Source organism: Prionailurus viverrinus, chromosome D2 (assembly GCF_022837055.1).
Source record: "Prionailurus viverrinus isolate Anna chromosome D2, UM_Priviv_1.0, whole genome shotgun sequence".
NCBI lineage: Eukaryota > Metazoa > Chordata > Mammalia > Carnivora > Felidae > Prionailurus > Prionailurus viverrinus.
Genome location: NC_062571.1, coordinates 16,695,024 through 16,703,964, shown reverse-complemented (window position 1 = coordinate 16,703,964; position 8,941 = coordinate 16,695,024). Strand labels below are relative to the sequence as shown.

The 8,941-nt window shown below is 38.3% G+C and overlaps 1 non-coding gene across 1 annotated transcript; it reads left to right on the top strand.

Moving 5' to 3' along the window:
• Positions 1 to 2,561: 2,561 nt before the first annotated feature.
• Positions 2,562 to 2,634, top strand: TRNAK-UUU (transfer RNA lysine (anticodon UUU)). Its single transcript has one exon. It is a non-coding gene; the product is annotated as a tRNA-Lys (tRNA).
• Positions 2,635 to 8,941: the final 6,307 nt, after the last annotated feature.

The following is an 8,941-nucleotide window of genomic DNA, read 5'->3' as shown; positions in this document are numbered from 1 at the left end:
GGTCTTTTCTGGCCTTTGGACTCAAGACTGAAGTACCAGCCTTTTCTGGTTCTCGAGCCTCCTTGGCTTTTGCACTTACACCACGGGCTTTCCTAGTTCTCGGGCCTTCAGATTTGGACTGAAACCGCATCGGCTGTCCTACATCTTTCAGCTGACTACTTTGAAATTTCTCAGCCTCTGTGACGGCATGAGCCAAATACTTAAAATAAGTCTCTTTGTACAACACACATACACCCCGCCACACCCTGCCCCCCATGGGTTCTATTTCTCTATAGAACCTGAATGCAATATTTTTAGGTTGCCTCTGAGTGAGCATGTGCAAGAATTTATTGGATAACGTAAGAGTGAAATTGCTTGGTCTTAGAATATGCCTATTCAATAGTTTTACTAGATATTACCAAAGTCCTTGTACCAGTCTACGCTTTCTTTTGCAACTGTATAAGAATTTGTGTTTCCACATAATTTTGCAAAATCCTGATGACCAATCTGATAGGTTTTAAATGGTATCTCTTTTAATTTTTATAGCCCTTTCTGCTGCTAGTTTTTCCTATACTAAATTGCATTTTTACCAAAAACTGGTATATGTTGGTAATTTTGATGTGGTTTAATCTAATGTGATTTTTTTTGCCATTCGTATTTCTTCTTTTGTAAGTTACTTGTTCATATATTTTTGATATTTTCCTGTTAGATTGTCATCCCCAACCCCCTTGTTGCCTCTCCCTCCTTTTGTTCTTTATAATTACCTCCTCCTGGTCTGTGTTTGGGAGTGTGCTGTTTTTCTCACACAGAAATGTTTTATTTTAATGCCATCAAATTTAGCAGTCCTGTATGATTTGTGTTTTTATTGCCTTTTTTAAGAACATCATCCATATCCTGAGCTCACAAATATATTATCCTGTATTTTTGTCTAAAAGTTTTTAGACGTTTAACGTTTTGCTTTTTCTCTTTAGGTTTAAAATAAATCTGGATTTATTTTTATTTTTTATTTCTTCTTATTTCTTTTTCTTCTACCTCCTCCTCCTCCCCTTCTTCTGCTGCTTCTTCTTCTCCTTCTCCTTCCCCTCCTCCTCCTCCTTCTTTCCTCTTTATTCTTATTTGGTATTCCAGCATATGGTGTATGATGTGTAGTATGGAGAAGAGAAGTTATCGTAGCTTTTCATATGGATTGAAAACCCTATTTTTCCCCATGATTTACCAGGCCATCTCTATTATCTCAAGTTCTCAGAAGAAACATGGGTTTCTTTTCTAGGCTCCCTTTTTTCTGTATCATTGGTCTATTGCTTATCCCTATACTGCGAAGACATTTGTTAGTTGCTATAAATTTATAATGAGTTTTGAGAAATTACAATGACGCCCACCTTGTTTTTCTTCCAAATTGTCTTGATATTCTTGTATTATTTCTTCTTTCAATATTTGATAGAATTCCGCATTGTGTTTTCTTTTTTTTTTTTTTAATTTTTTTTAACGTTTTATTTATTTTTGAGATAGGGAGAGACAGAGCATGAACGGGGAGGGTCAGAGAGAGGGATTCACAGAGTCTGAAACAGGCTCCAGGCTCTGAGCTGTCAGCACAGAGCCCGACGCGGGGCTCGAACTCATGGAATGTGAGATCATGACCTGAGCCGAAGTCGGCTGCTTAACCGACTGAGCCACCCAGGCACCCCAAATTCCGCATTGTGTTTTAATCTGCTAGTGACTGTTTTCACTTGAAATATATCTTTTCATAAGGAGAAAAATATCTGTAGCTTTGTTCCTCTTATGCATGGTTGAGTTGTCAGGGTGAGCTATGTGGAATCATAGTAAATTAATGATCGCTGAAGTTGGCAGGGAAACACCAACCGTCCATGCAAGTAAAGATTGCAACTTTAAGTGATCCACTTTCTATAGCAGACATTGTGACTTTCCTACAACTAGCATGTTCCAGTAACAGACTTATAAATCAACAGTTTCTGAAACAATTAAAATAAATATTAATATTACAGGAAAACTCAGGATGACTTTATGATAGATTTAACTTAAATTTTACAATCACAGGCCTGTAAGTTTTTATTAACCTTTTCTTTATCTACTTAACAAGAAGTCAGAGCTAATTAAGAGCCTGTTTTCTCAAAACACCTTTGTCAACAGACTTCCCGACTCCTTTATGCCCACTCTGCCCAAGATCATCGTTAACAACTGCAAACAACTGCAGGGCTGACTTGACTTTGATTCAAGTACCCTTTGCTATCCAAGGGTAGAACAATGAATTTAGGACACAAACATTTTTTTTTTCTTCATATCTTTTATTTTTCTTGTTCTGGATAGGACCTCCCTGACAGAAGCATAATGCATAAGGATCTTATTTATGATTGAGTGGAACACTTCTATAATTGTACATTTACTGTGATGTTTGCTGTAGGGTTTTTGAATTTTTTTAGGATTTTACTTTTAAGTAATCTCTATACCAAACATGGGCTCGAACTCACAACCCTGAGATCAAGAGTCACATGTCCCACCAACTGAGCCAGCGAGGCACCCCTGCTGTAGGTTTTTGATACACACTTTGAAGAAGTTCTCAGGTTGCCTGGCTGGCTCAGTTGGTGGAGCATGCGACTTTTGATCTCAGGGTCGTGAGTTCAAGCCCCACATTGGGCATAGAGACTACTTTGAAAAAAATGTAAAAATAAAGAAGCTTTTGTCCTAGTTTGCTAAGGCTTTTTCTTTTTAAATTTATGATTATGCTAATTCTATCAAATATTTTTTCTTGCATCTATTAAGAATATCAGATAGTTTCTGTACCTTAATCTGTTTATATGGTGAATTACATGAATAGATTTTTCTTGTTAACTAATAGATTCTTGTATTCTTGTAATAATGCAGGATTTTTTTTTTCTTATTTAAAAATCTACACTCAGGTTTGGTTTTGCCAATATTTTATTTAGTATTTTTGCATCCTGTTTACAAATGAGATTGGCCTATACTTTTTCATTTTTGTGTTGTTATTCTCTGGTTTTATTATTAGCATTAAGTGAGATCTACTCAGTGGGATGGGAAGCTTTTCCATTATTATTTATAATAATTTTGGGGGTGGGGTTGTGCCTATGAGTCTTCTTTGTCTGGAATTAATTTATCTATGATACTGTATTGTGTTTGCTGTTAGATTTTGGACTTTTCCCTCTTCTTACTTTAGGTTTTCTATTAACCAAGTCTTCTCTTGTAGTTGTTTTTCTCATTGCTTCTTTCCTGTCTTCTACTGGGATAATGAAGTTTTCTTTATCTTCCTTTTCCTTCTACTGGTTTAGAAGTTCTATATTACTTTTTTGGTAACTCTTGTATTTACCATGCATCCTTGACTTAAAATCTAAGGTTAATCTGTGTTTCTGTCCTCCTCCTGAATTATGTAAGACCCTAGAATTGCTTTGACTCTAATAATCCCTCATCTGATATGTTGTTATTGTTGTCCAGTCTTTTAGGTGCACTTTGTTCCTTCCCACCCTTGCCATCTCCTCTGTGTTGTTGGCTGAGTTTTAGTTAGAGCTCATTTAGATCTATACACAGGCAACCAGATTCTCTGAGTACCATTGTCCTTGCTCCTGTTTCTTTCTTCTAGGATCAGTTTGTTTCTTACCAAGTTCTGGAGATGCTAAGCTGTTTCAGTCTCTTTGTCTTCAAATGCTTTGATTTTGTTCTTACTCTTGAATGACAGCTTCCCTGGGTAGAGAACTTTAACCTGGCAGTAATTTTCCTGAAGCACTTTGAGAATAATATTCCATTATCTCCTGGTGTCAACTGTGCTATTTTTGTTTTTCCTTTGTGGAAATTCTACCCCCCCCCCCCGCCCCCTCCCAAGCTGTTTTTAAGATTTTTTTTTTCTTAGTGTCCACAGTGTCATTACAATGGGTTTAGAAATACGTGTGTGGGATGTGTGTATGTGTATGTGTACAGTACTGTCTGGAACTCATTGAGATTCATTGGATATGTGGATTCATGTCTGTCATCAATTCAGGAAACCCTTGAGCATATTCTCTTTAAATACTGCTTTTACCTCATCATCTATATTCTTTCCTTCCCCTTTTTGTATGTCTCTTGGACATTTTCCTTTTATCCAACATATCTCTTAGCCTCTTTTTCACATTTTTTCATACGCTTCTTTATCTTTTTGGACTCTATCTGGCTAATTTTCCAGTGCTGTTTTGCAGATTTCTGACAATCCCTTAATTGCAAGTTAATTTATTTAATTCATTGACTTAACTTTTTTTGAGGAAAGAATCTATCTATGGAGGTTTTTGTTTCAGTAACTTTAAATTTCTGTATATTTTATTTTTCAAATCCTCCTGTTCTTTTTTCATAATGTTCTATTCTTTCCTTTTAGAAATCTCTTTGATAATTTTAAACATACTTGTTTCAAAATCTCTTTCAGACTCTTCCAAAAGAACAAGTTCTTGAGGGGCCAATCCTGTTGCATGAATGGGGTTCATTTGCTCAAGTGTATTATATTTTCTTTATTTTGAATTTACCACCTAACCTGAACTTTCATCTCCTGTCCTTGTGTGGTATTAAAATCCAAGCTTCTGGTGTTTAGTACCTGTTGCTAGGTCCTATTTCTACTGTGCTCACAACCTTGAGCATCATCAATTCATGTACGACCCAGTCAGGATTTCGGATCCCTCTGTGTTTCTGAAGGATTTGCTTTCCCTTCACCTGTTTTCCTTTCATGTGTTATTTCTCTGGATGGCATGGCATTTTACTATAGGTCATTTTTCCATGTTGCCAGATCAGTAGTCGAATTTTTAAAAGAAAAACACTTTTTTACATAAATTTTATGTATACATGGTGGAAAAATCTAGAGACAAAACATTTTTGCGTTCTACTTAAAGGAATAATTACGATTAGCATTATGTTAACCCTCTGTCTAATCTTGTTTCTCTGAGTGTGTGTGTATGTATGTGAGTACATATACACATATCCAATTATAATTAAAGAGAAATTCCACTCTTTTTTCTATTTTTTTAAAGATTTTTAAAAAGTTGACTTATTTTGAGAGACAGAGAGAATGCATGAGCAGGGGAGGGGCAGAGAGAGAGAGAGGGAGGGAGAGAGAGAACTGCAAGCAGGCTCCACATGGTAAGCACAGAGCCCGATGCAGGGCCTGAACTCATGAACCATGAGATTATGACCTTAGCCCAAGTCAGGCACTTAACTGACTGAGCCACCCAGGCACCCCTAAAAGATTTTTTTTTTTTTAATTTTTTTTTTCAACGTTTATTTATTTTTGGGACAGAGAGAGACAGAGCATGAACGGGGGAGGGACAGAGAGAGAGGGAGACACAGAATCAGAAACAGGCTCCAGGCTCTGAGCCATCAGCCCAGAGCCTGACGCAGGGCTCGAACTCCCGGACCGCGAGATCGTGACCTGGCTGAAGTCGGACGCTTAACCGACTGTGCCACCCAGGCGCCCCAAGATTTTTTAATTTTAAGTAATCTTTACACCCAAAGCAGGGCTCGAACTCACAACCCTGAGATCAAGAGTCACATGCTCCATGGACTGAGCCAGCCAGGTGCCCTGGTACTGTTTTATAACATCTTTCACTAAAGATAATGTCAAAACATTAACATGTCAGTCCATGTATTCCTACCAGGGACTTTTAAATGGCTACAAAGTATACCATCATGGTGCTATAATGGAAGTCACTCAACCAGTTTATTGTTGAATATTTAAAGGTTATTTTAAAATGTTTGTCATCACAAACAATACCAATACAAATGACCTTATAAACGCATCTTTGCCTATATCTATGTTTCTTCCTTTAGGATACATTGCTGAAAGCAGAATAGGGGGGTAATATGAATGTTTTTGCTATTTACTGACAACTTGATTTTTTTTTTTCTGGAATAATTATCAATCAACCCGACTCCCTCTTCTAAATCCTTGTTTCCCAGAAATCTAAGATCTAAATGACATGGACATGTATTTATATGTCTCTTCCCAGAGCCGTAGGCATCTTCCCAGGGTTACTTAGAGGTAGTTTCTGGCATGACTTTCCTATCTAAGTCCACCCTATCCTGCTTAATAGGATTTCCATGTGTCACACGTGCTCTGAAGTATCAGTACGTGCGCCGAAGGAGACAAGGTTCTCTGTGATTACTTTTCAACATTGAAAAAAAAAAACAAGTGTATATGCCTCACATTTATTTATCTGCTCCATTTACCAGCACCCAGCCTCATCCTGCCTCAATGAACTTAATGAGATTAACAGATGCTATTTCTTTAATCTTCAGCAGAGCCCTTTCAGGTAACAGCATCGTTCTGGGGTTATTGGAACTGAAGCATAGAACAGTGTTGAGATGGAATAAAATCCATGGGAAGACAGTCCTCAGGCCTTCCAACTTCTAATTACAATGTATACTTTTCTAAAGCCATTTTTATAGCAATGCTATATCAGAAACCTCTGGTTTATTATTCAAGTATCATTTCTTGTTAAATTGTAAGTTATGTAAAATATTGCCATTATTCTTGCTTCAAAACATTGAAAAGAGACATGATCTGACTCCAAGAAATTAATTTTAAGTTTCATAATGGCATTCTGATTACGTAAGAATAAGCATATATTTTTTAGATGGGTACATCTAAGTGTAAGGAGTGAAACTACACGATGTCTGGGGTTTGCTTTAAAATTCATTGGAAAGGGAGACAGGAAGAGAGAAAGATGGGGGGATAGTTGAAGGAAGTATGAAAAATCTTGTTGAACTTGTGTGTGATGGGTTTGTGAACATTTGACATATTTCATAATTTAATGAAAAGGTGGTCTTTAAGTTAGGGGAGAGGGAGAGAGGGAGATTGAGAACCCTGTGGAGACTACGTTAAAAAGAAAAAGTCAGGGGCACCAGGGTGGCTCAGTCAGCTGAGCATCTGACCCTTGATTTCGGCTCAGGTCACAATCTTACGGTTTGTGGGTTCAAGGCCCACGTTGGGCTCTGTGCTGATGGTGTAGAGCCTGCTCAGGATTCTCTCTCTCTCTCACTCTCTGCCCCTCCCACTCTCTCTCTCTCTCCAAATAAATAAATAAACATTACAAAAAGAAAAAGAAAAAGCCAAGGGAAATTTTTCTGACAGCAGAAACAGCTGAAGACAACTTTGCTATGACTTAGCTTCCTGCTGCCATCTAATGGCACAAATATAGATATGGACGTGTATGTGTATATACATACCCCCCCTCCGCCCAACACACACACACACCATTTCTACTGCTGTAAGCTTGTGTCTGGGTTTCAATTCTTCACTTTGGCTGCTTAGAATGTTAATACTGGAAGGGATATTAGAGATTATATAGTCTATCCTTTTCATTCTACTGCGAGGAAATTGAGCAAAACGTATATATATCCCTGTTTGAACATCTCTTTATCTCATCTCATTTTTGAGAGGTAAAAAAAAAAAAAATGGAAATGTTGCTCTATTTTTAGACATGAAATGGAGGCACTGGGGGAAGTGGCTTTGCCACTTTTAAAAAGCTAGATTGAAATGATCTCTTTCCTTGAATCCGGGCCCTTTGACATCCATCCCAGAACTCATCCTAGTGTTGTGTTTCCAAGTGTTAACCCTTAAAATGGAATTAGAAGCTGTAAATATCGTTGATATGTGAGTAGGGAAACTGTTCTGAAATTATCTCCTTTTTACACACAAGGCCTAAACTTTAATTCTGATACCACAACTTCCATTCAGTGGCTGTAAATTGTGAATGTTCAAGTCTGAAATTCAGTAGTAAAATGTTTAAAGCTGGGTTCAGCAACTATATTCTATTCTGTATAAGAAATAAGATTTTATTTACAAGGCATACATAGCTGGGAACCTTATCTATAGAATTACAGGAAAATTTTTCATAATTCAATACGTATTTTTTCAAACTTTGTGTACTCATATCGACAAATGGCTCTCCTCCTCTTTCTCTAATGTCCTCTGCCTGTTCTCCTTGACCCTCTGTAGGTTCTAAGCTAATCTCAAGCTCCCAAGTACGCTCAATGTTTTTCTACCTTCTATTTTTCTGAATGCTCTTTCCTTCTCTTTGAAAGCCCTTTCTTTGAGGCTGAGCTTAAATTTTATCATCTTCATTAAAAAAAAAAAAAAACTTTCTAGAGAGAGAGAGTGCAAGCAGGGAAGAGGGCAGAAAGAGAGAGAGACAGAAAGCGAGAGAGAAGGAATCTGATTTGGGGCTTGATCCCACGACCCAAGGATCATGACCTGAGCCAAAGTCAAGAGTCTGATGCTTAACTGACTGAGCCACCCAGGTGCCCCTTATCATCTTCATTTCTAATGAAATCTTCCTTAATAGGCTGTGACAAGAAATTTTCTTTCCTTGGTTTGCCATCAAGTACCAGAAGACAAGAAGCTTCAACAACTGGAATTCATTGTCTTCCAGATCTGGAGGCTACAAACCCAAGATCAAGCTGTCAGCAGGGTTGATTCTTTCTCAACGTTTATTTATTTTTGGGACAGAGAGAGACAGAGCATGAACGGGGGAGGGGCAGAGAGAGAGGGAGACACAGAATCAGAAACAGGCTCCAGGCTCTGAGCCATCAGCACAGAGCCCGACGCGGGGCTGGAACTCACGGACCGCGAGATCGTGACCTGGCTGAAGTCGGACGCTTAACCGACTGCGCCACCCAGGCGCCCCAGGGTTGATTCTTTCTGAGGGCTGTGAGGAAGAATCTGTTCCATGCCTTTCTCCTGGCCCTGATGGCATCCTGGCAAGCTTTGGTGTTTCTTGGGAAGTAGAAGCATCATCCCCAATCTCCGTCTTCATCTTCTCATGGCCTTCTTCTTCCATGCATGTCTGTCTTCAAATTTCCCCCTTTCTAAGGATACTAGTCATATTGGATAGAGTCCAGCTTACTCCAGTAGGACCTCGTCTTAACTAATTACATCTGCAAAGACCCTATTTCTAAATAAGGTGACACTCTTCGGTGT